The sequence below is a fragment of the Podarcis muralis genome, chromosome 14, assembly GCF_964188315.1.
Source record: "Podarcis muralis chromosome 14, rPodMur119.hap1.1, whole genome shotgun sequence".
In the NCBI taxonomy this organism is placed as follows: domain Eukaryota; kingdom Metazoa; phylum Chordata; class Lepidosauria; order Squamata; family Lacertidae; genus Podarcis; species Podarcis muralis.
The window spans coordinates 7,530,323-7,545,328 of record NC_135668.1 but is presented as its reverse complement, the minus strand read 5'-3'; the positions used below and the strand labels follow the sequence as shown (position 1 = coordinate 7,545,328).

The 15,006-nt window shown below is 46.0% G+C and overlaps 1 protein-coding gene across 7 annotated transcripts in view; it reads left to right on the top strand.

Moving 5' to 3' along the window:
* Nucleotides 1-15,006, top strand: part of CELF6 (CUGBP Elav-like family member 6) — a 196,493-nt gene that overhangs the window by 11,950 nt on the left and 169,537 nt on the right. The gene's annotated exons all lie outside the window — the stretch shown is intronic.

Below are 15,006 nucleotides of genomic sequence, written 5' to 3'. Positions count from 1 at the left end.
AATGGCAATCCATAGGAAGACCGTTCTGCTGTTTGTTCTGATTCAGCTTTGAAGAGTGGGTTTTCATGGGGAAGCTCCTGAATGGTGGGGAAGGGTGCTTGGACATGAAGCATTAAAATGTGGGCCAATTCCTGGAAAGAGCGGGCAGAAAGTAAGTGTCATTAAGCCCCTAGTGAGTCCTGTAGCTTTCAATATGGAGGGTGCCATCCTAAGTATGTTTTGGGCTGGATGGATCAGTCCTCCTCTGCTCTGTGTCAGTTCCACACATGCTCAGCCACGTCTATTAAACTGCACCCAAACCAACTGTGTTTAAATGTTTGTATGCACTTTTTGTAAGATGCATTTTGCATGCATTGCGTCCAAATGCATGCATTTTATTCAATGTCTTTCTATGCTTTCCCCCCTAAAATATGCATTTCCCCTATAAGATACTCACATTTTTGGAACCAAAACAGCATTCTGAAATTCAGAGCAGTGCCCAGTGCCACTGTTACCCTCATTCCGATCTGCATATAAATCTAAGAGCTGCAAATAAGGTCAATTTGCTTTAAAATGCGGACTCAATGAAACTCTCCTCCATCGCTCACAGGGAGTACACCCTCTTGAGTGTAATAGGACTTACTTCTGAGTAGCGCTTAGGATTTTGCTGTAAGAGCTTTAAGGGGGCATAAGCTTCCATGAAGGCACAAAATTATGCATTTTGAACCCACAAAAGCTTATGCCACCATAAATGTTCATCATTAAGAGGCCTTTGGGTTGTCTACATTCCACTGACAAAATGTTTTGTACCAGCAGTACATTGTGTTGCTGGTAACTTTGCTGTGCAAATCTGTTGTGCAATGAGTTGCCACTAGCACCACTACTATGTTGGGTTTCTCTGCGGGGCATCATTAAAACTCACTTGTCCATGAGCATCAGAGCTCTTGCCCTGGTCGGAAGAGAACATTGGGCACAGCCATTTCTTTCTCTTTATTCTACGGGAGTATTGCATATTTTGAGAAATGGATAAGGAATAATTTTAAGGAAAAAGATTTCCCTTTGGATGGTTTTTGAGGAAGCAACATCAAACTTCCATTTTTTAGGTTTTCATAATCTCCCTGTGAACAGATTCTTCCTTATCGAAAACAAACTGATCAGTTTAATTGTTTAATCAGGTGTGGGACATCTGTCAGCAGGGCCTTATAGAACTAGCAGGCTTGCTTAGTTGGGTTTTGATGCTCCATGTCCTCTCTGAGTTGTTTGGGGATAACGTGCTGTTCACTCTTAGAGTTTTGGAGTGGCAGTAAGCAGATGGGCATCAGTTCCCAAACCTCTTCCTGAAATGTAGTGTTGGTAGGGATTTGTTTAATGTAGATGGGTGACCTTCTCCCTAAAGGCACATTTCCACATGTCTGCCTCCGGAGATCAAAATATGCATTCCATGCTCATCGAATCTCCTACCACACACAGTGCCTGCTTGCTGCTGCTTCTTTTCCACACAGTTAGGGATGTAAGAAGGCTTCAATTTCCATCCACTCCGTATTCGTCACATATAGCGCTGTTTCCGTTCCACTGCAGTTTGGCTTTTGACAAAAACGACATTCTTAAACTCGCTGTGGCAGAATTTTATGTAGCGGATTATATAATTAATGGTGTCATCGTCACATTATTCCACACCATTCATTTCAATGCAAAGGAAATGCAGTGCAAATGTCTGTGTGTGTAAGGGGCAGGTAATCGGTTCCGTATCATTTAAAAGAAGAAGAAGAGTTTGGACTTGATATCCCGCCTTTCACTCTCCTTAAGGAATCTCAAAGCGGCTAACAATCTCCTTTCCCTTCCTTCCCCACAACAAACACTCTGTGAGGTGAGTGGGGCTGAGAGACTTCAAAGAAGTGTGACTGGCCCAAGGTCACCCAGCAGCTGCATGTGGAGGAGCGGAGACGCGAACCCAGTTCCCCAGATTACGAATCTACCACTCTTAACCACTACACCACATTTTAGAGACCGAAAACAGCAGCAGCAATTGTGGATCAAACTGTTCTGGACTTGCGACAAATGAGTGAACATTGGCAATATTTGCTCTCATTTATGCCAGAATTCTCTAGCATCCTTCACTACAGATGTTGTGAGTTCTTAGTTCCTAGTTCCAACAACATTGCCAAAGGCTTTGCCTGTACTAGTACTGTAGTGTCGTTGCTTGAAGCGTATGTAACCCGAGGTACCACTGTATCTGGTTGCCTAGGAAGCTGCTAACAAACAAAGTAAAATACAGTGGTACCTCGGGTTAACATACGCTTCAGGTTACATACGCTTCAGGTTACAGACTCTGCTAACCCAGAAATAGTGCTTCAGGTTAAGAACTTTGCTTCAGGATGAGAACAGAAATTGCACAGTGGTGGTGCGGCGGCAGCAGGAGGCCCCATAAAGTGGTGCTTCAGGTTAAGAACAGTTTCAGGTTAAGAACGGACCTCCAGAATGAATTAAGTGCGTAACCAGAGGTACCACTGTACCTTAAAAGAGTATATTGATAGCCATCTAGCATTTTTGGTCTATTTAACTTGAAAGGACATTGAAAAGTGTGAGGCCAGATGAATCCAAGACCACAGGGCCAGGTTGGTTGCAGTAAGTGATTTAGAGATAGGACGATCCATTCAGAAGAAGGAGATAGGGTTCCCACTCCTCTAGTAGATTGGTAGTAGAGGGTAAAGTCAGATGAACCCAAAATGGCAAGGGCAGATTGGTTGGAGTCAGCGACCCAGAGACATGGTGACCTGATGGAAAAGAAGACTCCTGCACCTTTAATAGTTTAGCAGAAGAAAGTATTTTAGCAAGTGTGGCAGGTTTTGTAATGGTGCAATGATAATACTGTTGGAAGGGCCATGTAGTTCAAATCCCTTTGCAATGCATGATGGGAGTTGTAGTCCAGCAACATCTGGAGTGACACAAATCAGCTGCCCACCCCTTATCTGATTTTTACTGCCACCCAAATGCTCCAAGCCTGTGTCCTGTGAAACAGCTTTGGCCAGAAAGGGTAGGTTCGGACGTTCAAAGCAAGCACAGAGAAAGCACGGAATTTGACAAAGAATCTACATTCCTGGGAATCTCGGCTTTCTTATTGTCAAGCTTTTTTAAAGGAAACCACTGAAATTGTGGAGCTTTTTTTTAAACAAAACCCCCACAATTTTCCGATTGACTTGCCTAAGATCCAGACAACGCGCCACCTTTCGGAAGTTTTCCCCGGATGTCAGTTTCACCTTTGAAACCCCAGTAATGTCCGGGAAAATCTGGCTGTACGGCAAGCCCTGTTTACAGACCCAGGAAACACACAATGCTTCTACATATTTTTCTCTTATAATATTAAAATTTTGGCCCATATTATGCAGCTGATGATTCAGGGCACACAAAGGAGGTTACTTCTTCACACAGTAAGTTAAACGATGAGATTTGTTCCTTCAAGATGTGTCAGCGGCTATAAATTTGGGTGGGTTTGAAAGAGGATTAAAGATATTCATGGAGGAGAAGACTACCAGTGGCTCTTAGCCACAGTGTCTACGATCTGCCTCCGCGATTCGAGGCAGTATGCCTCTGAATACGAATTGCTGGAAATCACAGCTGGGTAGAGAACTGTTTTGCTCATGTCTTATCTGCATCTGGCTGGCCACTGGAAGAACAGGAAGCTGGAATAGATGGGACTTTGACCTGGGCTGTTCTTATGTTCTCTTCCAGAAGCAAAACAATATGCAAATTTGCTTCATTTGCATAATTTACTCAGATAGCATAATCCAGTTTTTCTGTTTCTTTTAAATCAGCTTTCTTTGGGGTGTTGCTTGGATTATGTTGGTGCATAATTCTGATTTGATCATTTTTCTTTTGGGGAGGGTACACAGCACTGACAATGGCACCTGCGTATATGTTTCTGTAGGTGTATATCGATGACACCCTTCAGGTTTTAGAATCTGCCAATGAGGTATCATGTCCTAGGTTTTGCCCCCTAGATCCAATTGCTCTCTCTTTCTCCAGTTGACCAAGCAAATGCTGGCAGTGGGGAATGCAACTTATGTAGCCAGAATGACACATGGGGAGAAGGTGATGGAAACATGTTCTTCTCTCCCACAACAACTCGCTTCCTCCCATCCAGTTCTTTTCTGAACTCAGAGTTGTATACCTCTTCAGGGGCACCCTGCATGGTTTGTTTGTGTTTAATTTTAGTATGAGAAGGAAGATCTCGGCTAGAATATTGTTTGGATAGCTGACTTAAGTTCCCTGGCATCCATACCTGCTGTTCTCCTCCCAGGCCTTCTGTCATCTCTCTAACCCACCAACATGCTATCCCCACCATCAAAATTGTGCTATAAAATTCAGCGGTGGTAAAACAAAATCAGGTCTGGGAATTTTAAAAAAAAACACACACACACACCGTATTTTGTTTTGCGATAAAAATACAACAGCCAAAAGGAAGAAACCGCAAGTAACATAAGGACCAAACAAGATCAATAATGAGGGGGGAAAGAGGAACGTCCATCATCGCCCACAGATTATGAGCCTCGTGTATATCATGCGGACAGTTAGAGTAAAACAGCCTGAGGAGCAGAATGCTGGCCATTGAGAGAGTTTGGATGTTAGTTATGTAACTGAATCGAAGTCAGACAAAATGCAAGCATTTGCATGCAGCTGGAATATGGTTAGAAGACACACCCTCCAACTACCCCCAAAATACAGGAATCATAATCAAAACCCTGAGCCATCACAGCTTCTCACTTTTTCACGCAGAGTCCCAAATTCCAGAGGGACCTTCCCTGCAGTACAGTATTTCAACGTGTTACAGGACGTTCAGATCCATTCGTCCCTCTAACACACTTCTTAGATCTGTGCCTCCTGCTCCCTTCCTCGCCCCACTCAATATGGCGCCACTTCCTGTTTTTACGAAAACAAGTTCTGGATCACTTGGATGCCCACAGCATGTTTTTCGCTGTTTCCATGCTCCTCAGTTGGTTGGTCTCCCACAAAGAAAGTGGTGGGTGGGGGAGCGAGGGGAATAGGGCCCGTCTGCAAGACAGCTGCCATGGCTGCGAGGGGTGCTGAGGGGTTGTGGGCGCAGAAGAGTGGCCATTATGATCACTTGGCTCTGTCTTGCTTCGTTCAGTCACTGTGTCTCCCCACCCTCCCCACCCTCAGAGGAGAACATGTAGAGAGGGGGGACACTGATGTAGAACAGGCATCCCTCAAAACTCTCCAGATGTTTTGGGACTACAACTCCCATCATCCCTAACCAACAGGATCAGTGGGCAGGGATGATGGGAGTTGTAGTCCCAAAACATCTGGAGGGCCGAGGTTGGGAATGCCTGGCGTAGAATATGTCTTTCGCAAGACGAAATTAATCCGTTCCGCGAGTCTCTTCGTCTTGCGGTTTTTTCATCTTGCGAAGCACAGCTATTAGAGGCTTAGCGGCTTAGCGGCTTTAAGAAAAAGGAAACAAACTCGCAAGAACTCGCAAGACGTTTCGTCTTGCGAAGCAAGCCCATAGGGAAATTTGTCTTGCAGAACGACTCAAAAAACGGAAAACCCTTTCGTCTAGCGAGTTTTTCGTCTTGCGAGGCATTCGTCTTGCGGGGCACCACTGTATTTTCATCTGAGGAAGGTTGGAGAGTGTGAGAAGCTTGAAGGAGTTCTACGTAGGAGAGAAGCAGAAACTATTGCACAGAGCTGGGGAAGCCTTTTGGGCCTGCATTCCTTCCTGAGCCATCTTCCAGGGGTCATATGCCAGTGGTGGTGGTGGGGGGGGGCAGATGCAAAAGTGGGTGGAGCAATGAATGCAGTGTTTCGTTTTCGTTTTTACCTTTGTACAGCAGCTTGGTTTCTACACGGTGTTAGAAATTAGCCAGGAGTGCATTCCTCCTGGTTTGGGTCCAGTTGCAACTATGTGGAGATTTCTGGGCACTGGGTTGGCGACCACAGTTTAAAAACCTCTGCCTTAGTCCATAGTTAATGCCATTTCCATTTCCACTGCGTGTGTTTCTCCTTCTTGCATACTGGGACAAGTGAATTGTTCTAAGAGGCAAGTTACAGTCAAGCAATGTGGTTGAGATCACAGAATCATAGAATTGTAGCATTGGAAGGGACCCCGGGGGTTGTCTAGTCCAACCCCCTGGCAAATAGACATTCCTCTGTGGTGGCCGTAACCTAGATTTAGCACCTAGCTCATATATCTGAATTTCTAATGTACCTCTCTGTCCTTTGTCTGGGCAAGAGGCATTTCTGAGTTCTGGGACATATTCCAGCTCAGCAGAAATACTCCAGCAGGGTGCAAAGCAGGGCTGGTGAAAATTCTAAGCTTAAGAAAATCTTTTCTGGCCACCACGGTATCAGCACAGGCATTCTCCTGGCCTCCTCATCCAGAAGGACCCCTTCTTTTGTTCTTTCTTAGAGCCCAGAGGTGGCAAAGAAACTTGCCAGGGCTACCACAATTGTGGTGCAAAGCAAGAGGATAGCACGGCTGCTGCAAGGAGGACCATGTCATGGGGTGGTGGGGAGTCCAAACGCTGGTGAGCGTGGCAGCTGGGGATGGTGGCGCTGGCAGCAGAGACATTGGCAAGGGGTGCCCATTGGCTAGACTATGCCAAGGGCATGGTACTGTGGAGTCAGGGACTGCAGAATGAAGATGCCAGATCAATAAGCAAGCCAACTATCGTGAGCCTTTCCATTAAGCTACACCCAGGGAGTAAAAGAGGCTTGAGTTAGAAGAAATAGTAAGATACCCAGATTGATTGAAGGAAGCTTGGGCCATGCATCTTGGATGCCCTGCATCTTTACGCCAGTTTAACTGTTAATGCTGTCCTTCAGTGTGGTGTAGTGGTTAAGAGTGGTAGACTCGTAATCTGGGGAACCGGGTTCGCTTCCCTGCTCCTCCACATGCAGCTGCTGGGTGACCTTGGGCCAGTCACACTTCTCTGAAGTCTCTCAGTCCCACTCACCTCACAGAGTGTTTGTTGTGGGGGAGGAAGGGAAAGGAGAATGTTAGCCGCTTTGAGACTCCTTCAGGTAGTGATAAAGCGGGATATCAAATCCAAACTCTTCTTCTTCTTCTTCTCCAAATAAGCTCTTGGGAAATGTCGCTGCATTAAGGGGTAGGGATCATTAACATATACCATTTTCTGCACTTTTGCAGAACTATGATTCCCAAGGTTGCTAAGGAAAATCCATGCAATTAAATCAATTTAGAACTAATTTGTGCTTGTAGCATAGCTCGGATCTCCCAGCTTTCTCATTGGACGCGTAGTACATTATTATTAGTTGTATTTCTAGTCTCATAATTATCATTATTAATGTACGTGCGTAAAGCCTTAAATGTCCCCAGATACCTGAAGGACCGCCTCCTTCCCAAGAGACTCTCCTGGGCGTCCGTCTTGGTTCTTCCAGCACCCTCAGAAGCTCAAGGCATGGAGGCCCAGGGGAGGGCATTCTCTGCGACAGTCCCTAAGTCCTTCCCCACAGAGGTACATCTGGCATTTCCACAATACAGCTTTCAGCAAATACTCTTTACCTTGGCTTTTGACGCTTGAGAGAGATATTTTTAGCACACACTTTATTTCTGTGGCGCTCAAGTACTTTAAAACTGTTTTTAATATTATGTTTTAGTTGCTGTAACCTCCCCTGCAACCTTAGGGCAAAGGGCGTGTAATAAATTGCCACCACCATCATAGCAGCATTGGGTGCCTAGTTGCTGAACAGTGATAACAGACTTCTTCCAACCATTGCCTCTTAAGAGGACATCAGGCATAAGAAGGAGCCTTATAATGAGTCAGGCCATTGGTTTGCCTTAGTTTGGTATTGTTGAACCGACTGGCAGCGGCTGTCCTGGGTTTTAAAATCACTGAGTTGGAAGGGACCATGAGGGTCCTCTAATCCAACCCACTGCAATGCGGGAATCTTTTGCCCCATGTGGGGCTCGAACCCCTGAACCTGAGATTAACAGTCTGGTGCTCTACCAACAGAACTATCTCAGTTCCTAGTCCTTAGCCCTTTCTGGAGATGTTGGGGGTTACAGTCATACTTCTTGTTACGTTTGCTTCAGGTTACGTCTTTTCAGGTTGGGTCCCGTGGCGACCCAGAAGTCCCGGAAAGGGTTACTTCCAGGTCTTGCCGCTCATGCATGCGCAGATGTACAAAATGACATCACACGCTTGCACAGAAGCGGCGAATTGTGACCCGCGTGTGCGCAGATGTGGGTTGCCTTCCTTTCAGGTTGCGAACGGGGCTCTGGAATGGATCCTGTTTGCATCCAGAGGTTGCTGTTGTTGTTTAGTCATTTAGTCGTGTCCAACTCTTCGTGACCCCCTGGACCAGAGCACACCAGGCACTCCTGCCTTCCACTGCCTCCTGCAGTTTGGTCAAACTCATGCTGGTAGCTTCGAGAACACTGTCCAACCATTTCGTCCTCTGTCGTCCCCTTCTCCTTGGGCCCTCCATCTTTCCCAACATCAGGGTCTTTTCCAGGGAGTCTTCTCTTCTCATGAGGTGGCCAAAGTATTGGAGCCTCAGCTTCACGAACTGTCCTTCCAGTGAGCACTCAGGGTTCATTTCTTTAAGAATGGATAGGTTTGATCATCTTGCAGTCCATGGGACTCTCAAGAGTCTCCTCCAGCACCATAATTCAAAAGCATCAATTCTTCAGCAATCAGCCTTCTTTATGGTCCAGCTCTCACTTCCATACATCACTACTGGGAAAACCATAGCTTTAACTATACGGACCTTTGTTGGCAAGGTGATGTCTCTACTTTTTAAGATGCTGGAAGAGGTACCACTGTATTATTATTTATTAAATGTGTATACTGCCCTTCATCTGAAGATCGCAGGACAGTTTACAACACAAAATACATAACATCATCATCATCATCAAGCAATACTCCCACCCCCAAGAGCCCCAGGCTTGAACATTGGACCTTCTGCAGGCAAAGCAGATCCTCTGTGTCGGGGCACAAGTTCCCCACCCCTGCTCTACACTAGGAGCACCTCTCCGGGGTTTCAGAAACCTGTCTTTCGCAGTCTTACCAGGAGATGCCCAGGGAGCAAGCCTTGGGGACAGTCTTTATGTCAAAGCTGTGTTCTGTCATTAAGCTACTTCCCCTAAGCTATCTATGAATTGCTTTTCCTTTCACTTTCATCCCCACTCTTCCCCCAAAGAAAGGGTACACACTCACCCCCTTCCCATTTGCCCCGCACAACAACCTTGCAAGAGTAGGTTTATTTGTTTATCAAAGTATTTCTATACCGCCAAATCACAAAACCCAACAAAGCGGTTTACACCATTAAATCAAGTTAAGATGAAAGGTGGTGATTTGCAGGGATCACCCAGCAGGGATCTGGTCACATTGTACTCATGTACTCATGTTGGTGCTTTGTTGCCAGTCGCTTCCAGAACAGAATGGTAGTTGGGGAACTTGTAACACTGGTACAGATGCAAGATGTTAACTAGTTATCCATTGGTAAGATTGACCATTGCGTTAAGATCTCAGGAAGAAAGAGAACTTGCAGCAGGGCCCCCCAGCCCCTTCATTCAGCCTTCAAGGAAGTTCACGACTGCTGCTAGCCTACAAAAAATTATATTAGCCAACCCTCCCAGTTTTATTAGTCACATGTGCCACATAAAGGCAAGCGGTGTTAGGGAAGAATCAAACTTTGTTCTACTAATTCCATTGACTTTAGAATTCCAGTTCTAATTCTGCCTTGCTTCCCTGACATAGCCAATGACAGCTAAAGGAACTCAGATGTGTCTACCTGCAAAGCTCCAGGGTAACATCAGAGGCCAGCTATTTCCAGTCATATGGTCTGTAGGCCCTGGATGTACTACTGAAATATATCCCAAACAGAGACTGAGATGCGTATTTTATGGATTCAAAAAGCCCGTTTCTATTACTCATGTGATACAGTTACTTTTTTAATGGGTTTCATGCTGGCTTTATTGCATTTATTTTTGTAAGCGGCTCAGATCTCTGGCAGGTAGAATGAAGCAAAATTTCAGAATGCCATGCTAATAGTTCAGTCCTACAGCTATGAACTCAGAAGTAAGCACCACTGAACTGAATAGGACTCACTCCCATGCAGAGCTGGAAGGGCCTGTCAATTTTTGTTCTCTGTTTCTCTCCTTTTCCATTCTTAAATTCAGTTTTTAACATTTCTGTATTAATTTGCAATCTTTGGGTTTTTGCTTTTTGTTTTTAAAAAACCTCATGAAAATTAACCAGCATTTTTGTTTGTTATTTTCAGTAATACATTAATTGTTATGCACAATTTGCCCTTAATAGATGTGATTCTCTAATTTTTTGGAAGCATTGATTGGAGAACTGCGCTGCAGAATTTGGATAAGTGTAACTTTCAAATCGTGGCTGGTTCTCATATTGGTTCAGATAGTGCGAATTTAATAGATGTGCCTTTAAGTGAGTTGACCCCCCCCCCATCTCTACTCCCACGTAAGCCTAAGATGCACACACACATGCACCAGTGGTTTACTTCTGAATAGGCATACATAGGATTGCACTGTGAGAGAGTTTTTGACAGGTATGGGCACCTGGGCTACTGGCTATATGTTTTTTAAAAAAATATTTTATTAAGGGTTTTCTTGTTTTACAGAAGTGTAGTGCCTCGTATTTTTTTTTTTCATGTAACATTTTTACAAATCCGTTTCATTTGTTGAGGCATTAGGGGGAGAAGAAAAAAAAGAAAAAAGAAAGGGGGGGTGGAGAGAGGGAAGATGGATGGGGTGGGGTCAGGTGGCGGTGTTTCTATTATGTTTAATGTATGTAGAGTTTGGTGTCAGCGTTGCTTGTGTTGTTCACTTGTGTTCCTTTGGTGGTGAGAGAGGAATGGTACCAAATAGTATGGGAAACAGCCCTACTAGAAAAATTAACTAATAAACTGAAACTGACACGGGGACAAACAGAAGAAGACGCCTTCACCCCGGTATGGCTCCCCTTTATCACACACACAGCCCAACAGGACAATCACAATAATCCACCAACAGCATACAAATCAATATGGCTAACCTGATCCAAAACACCCACCCACCTCACTCACACACGAAAACAAAGATCACCACAGCCAATCACAAGCAAACAATCACACCCTAGGCTACTGGCTATATGTGAAACTGGGGCTTCAGTGTGATTACCTGGCAATTATTCAGCTATTTACTAAATTCCTAACTTCCCAGGTGGCAAACAACAAAACCAGGCAAGTTTTAAGAAGCAGTGGAAAGGTTTTTAAACATCTGAAAGCATTTCTCAGACCCTTGCAGCTAATACGATGCCAGTAACAGTATCTTTCAGCCATCAAACGCCTGGGTGAACAGGAATGTTTTGACATTCCTGCTGAATGTTAACCATGTGGGAGATGGATGCACCTCAACCGAGAGGGCCTTCCACAAACAGGGAACCACTGCCGAGAAGTCCTGTCATGAGTCAGCACGCAGTGGCAGCATCAAGGACCAAGATGGTTATTCAAATCGAACCTCTTCTCCCTTTTACATAGCTCCTCAGTGTGGCCAAAAACCAAACAAACCAGAAATGACAGGTTCGAAATGATAGAATTTCGGTCTGTATGACAGTTTTTGGAAGGTGAGCCCACCGTGAAGGTGAAGCAAAGCCTCAAACTCCAAGAAAGGGCTGGCTTCTGTTTGGAGCCAAACTCTCCTCAAGGTGCCTATCAGTAAGTTCCCTCCTGCGCCACCACACGTAGTTTGACTGGATCCCAGAAGCCACCTGCCCTCTACAGTTCCCACAATGCCCTGGAGCAGCACTTTGTTTGGTGCCCCAAGGCATTCTGGGATATTGGCCGGCAGACTTCCAGCCCCAGCCCTACTGCTGCTTCGAATGGCAAGGGGAACAGGCAAGAAGGAGGGACAGGAACACAGGAAGCTGCCTTATACAGAGTCAGCATACTGGTCCTTCTAGCTCCCTATTGTCTACACCAGGCATAGGCAAACTCGGTCCTCCAGTTGTTTTGAGACTGCAATTCCCATCATCCCTGACCACTGGCCCTGTTAGCTAGGGGTGATGGGAGTTGTAGTCCCAAAACAGCTGGAGGGCCAAGTTTGCCTATGCCTGGTCTACACTGACCAGCAGTAGCTCTCCAGGATTTCAGGCAGGAATCTCTTCCATCCCTTCCTGGATATGCCAGCGGGGATTGAATCTGGGACCTCCTGCTTGCAAGGCAGACATTGCTCAGTGGTAAAGCTATGGCCAAAGTGGGTGTCAAGGCCTGGGGCCCCAAAGGGGGCATCTCTACTGGTGGGTCAAGTTTGGGTCCCCAGGGTAATATGGATGGGTGAGAGAACCATTGCGGTGTGCAAATAATAGTACTCAGGGGGAATACATTTCACTCCTTTCGTACCCAAACTGGTAAATCATTCTGTGCCGCTCAAATGATGTCATCCATTTAGCTCGGTTTATTGTTCAGATATCCTTTTAATCTGGCTGTTTTATATGATGGTGCTTTGCCGTCAATGAGGTTTCCAGGCACATACGGATTCCCAGAAGATGTCCCACAATGCACCAGAGAGAAAAACCTGGCAGTGACTCCTATACGTTTTTATGGGGGACTGTCAACTTCTTTGTGATTAAGGATCTACTTATTTAACCACGGCAGTGGTTTTCGACACTGATAGGCCCATATTAACACCTCAGACTGGTAGCAATTTCCTTCAAAATATCAGCCTGAGGTCATAGCCAGCTCTGGAACTTAACTACCATAAGTGGGGATGTTGGAGTTTGAACCTGTGGTCATAAACCTCGGTATGCAGATATGATAACAAACTTGGCAATAAATAAAACAAGAAGAGATATATTTCATGGATCTTTATGGTGTTGGGGATAAAGGTAAAGGGACCCCTGACGTTTAAGTCCAGTTGCAAACAACTCTGGGGTTGCGGGCGCTCATCTTGCTTTACAGGCCAAGGGAGCTGGCGTTCGTCTGCCACAGTTTTTCTGGGTCATGTGGCCAGCATGAATAAGCCACTTCTAGTGAAGCCAGAGCAGCACACAGCAACGCCGTTTACCTTCCTGTCACAACTGTACCTATTTATCTACTTGCACTGGCATGCTTTCAAACTGCTAGGTTGGCAGGAGCTGGGACCAAACAACGGGAGCTCACCCAGTCGTGGGGCCTTGAACCGCTGACCTTCTGATCAGCAAGCCACCCGCATCCCTATGGTATTGGGGATGGAAGAGGTTAAATCAGGATGGCCTGCAGATCTCTTGGTACTTTGCAATAGGTCAGGAAAGTTTTTTGTTGTTGTGCCCAGGGTGAAGAGTGTCTTGCCCACACAACCTTCCATGCTACGTTCTGCAGTGTTGCCAAGCTATGTGACTTGTGCAATATTGCAACAGGCAGGGCTGGCATCAAGGACTGGAACACATGGGCATCTGCTGAGAGCCCCACACGCCAGCACTGATCCAGTTCTGAATTTGACCTCTTGCCATGCACACCTTTTGGATCCTTTCCCTTAATTATTTATGGTGCTGATAGCATTTGCAGAATCTGTCGTGCTTATCGTGCTTGGTTAGGACAGCCTCTGAAGTGAAGCCGTCCTCTGCTGATTTTTATCTAGAACAAATGGCATCAAATTGGAAACCGGGAAGAGAAACACAGCCTTAAAGCTAATGGATGGAAATTCATTTTGTAATGGGTACCCAAGCAGCCTGCAGGACTTTGAAAAAAGTTCAAAGACGTTGACTGCTGGGTTTGTTTCTCTTTTTGCTCTATCCCAGTGCAGCATAAACTCAACAGATACTGAGCTACTGAGCTCAGTTTTAAGCCCCATTCAATTTCATGCCAACCAGTAGAGGCAGTTCCATTAGGGTAAATGGGACACTGGTCCACCAACCTTAACCTGCACTCAGCCAGTCCTCCCACCTGCTTGCTGTCTTACAATCAATCAGGGAGCAGCTCCACTTTCCATAGACTCTGGCTCTGCCTGTCATTGCCTTTGGCTCCACCTACTGTTGGCCTCCCAATTTTCTGCCCTACCACGGCCAGTGGACACTCGCCACCACTGCTGCTGAGTGTGAGTGCCCACTTCAGCCCAGCCAATCTTCTAGGTGCTAGTAGTGGTAGTGCTTTGTCAAACTATGGAGTCTGTGGCCCTCCCATTGTCTCTAACCATTGGTCATGCTGGCTGGGACTGATGGGAGTTGAAGGCCAGCAATCTTCTGGAGGGTCACATATTCCCCACCCCTGCTGGATGACATTTCTTGCCCCAGCCCCATGTTCAAATTGGCTCTGAGCATTGGCAGTTTTTAGGTCACTTTTTGTATCGAGAATAATTACTGTGTCACTCACGACTGCAAACTCAAGGAGCAAATGCCATGTCTCAAATGCAAGCAGCAATGGGCTCAGCCTCAGAGGAGCTCAATAGCCCTTCTACTCCTCTCGGTTTGTTGCTCCCACCAGGCACCTTAGGGTGCCCCTGCCCCTGGTTGGAGCTTGCTGGAGGAAGCTTACACCCTGCCTTAAAAGAGGTTACATGGAAAGCGATTGACCTGCTGTTCTAATTGCCTGACATTCTGTTTAGTAAACCCTAATTACTGGAGCGAGGAGTTAAATGGGAGGCTGTTAAATGAGGATTGACAGCTGTGGCCGTGGATCTAATTACAGGCATTCCTGATGCAGGGAGTGAGCCTGTGCTGCTTCTGTTGCCGTGGAAACACACAGGCTGAGCGAAGGAAACCATCAGCACCAGGCAGCCAGGCATGCGCCATGCCACACAGACTCATGTGACTCTCTGGTTTCTTGCTAATGCAAGCCTAAGGCCCAGAGTATGATGTCCAGTGAGTAACACCAACCCCGAGTAAGGGTGAATAAAATGCTACCATGGTGAAGGATGACTCAGAAGGCATTGTTTGCCCATGTCCACACATTGCACTCAGCACACTGGTTGTGCATAAATGCACAGTGCTATGATGTTTTGGCCTCCTCGCGAGGAGCTGAGACAGGTTGCTGGAGCCTTGGATTGTCACGCAATGCTTATAACAC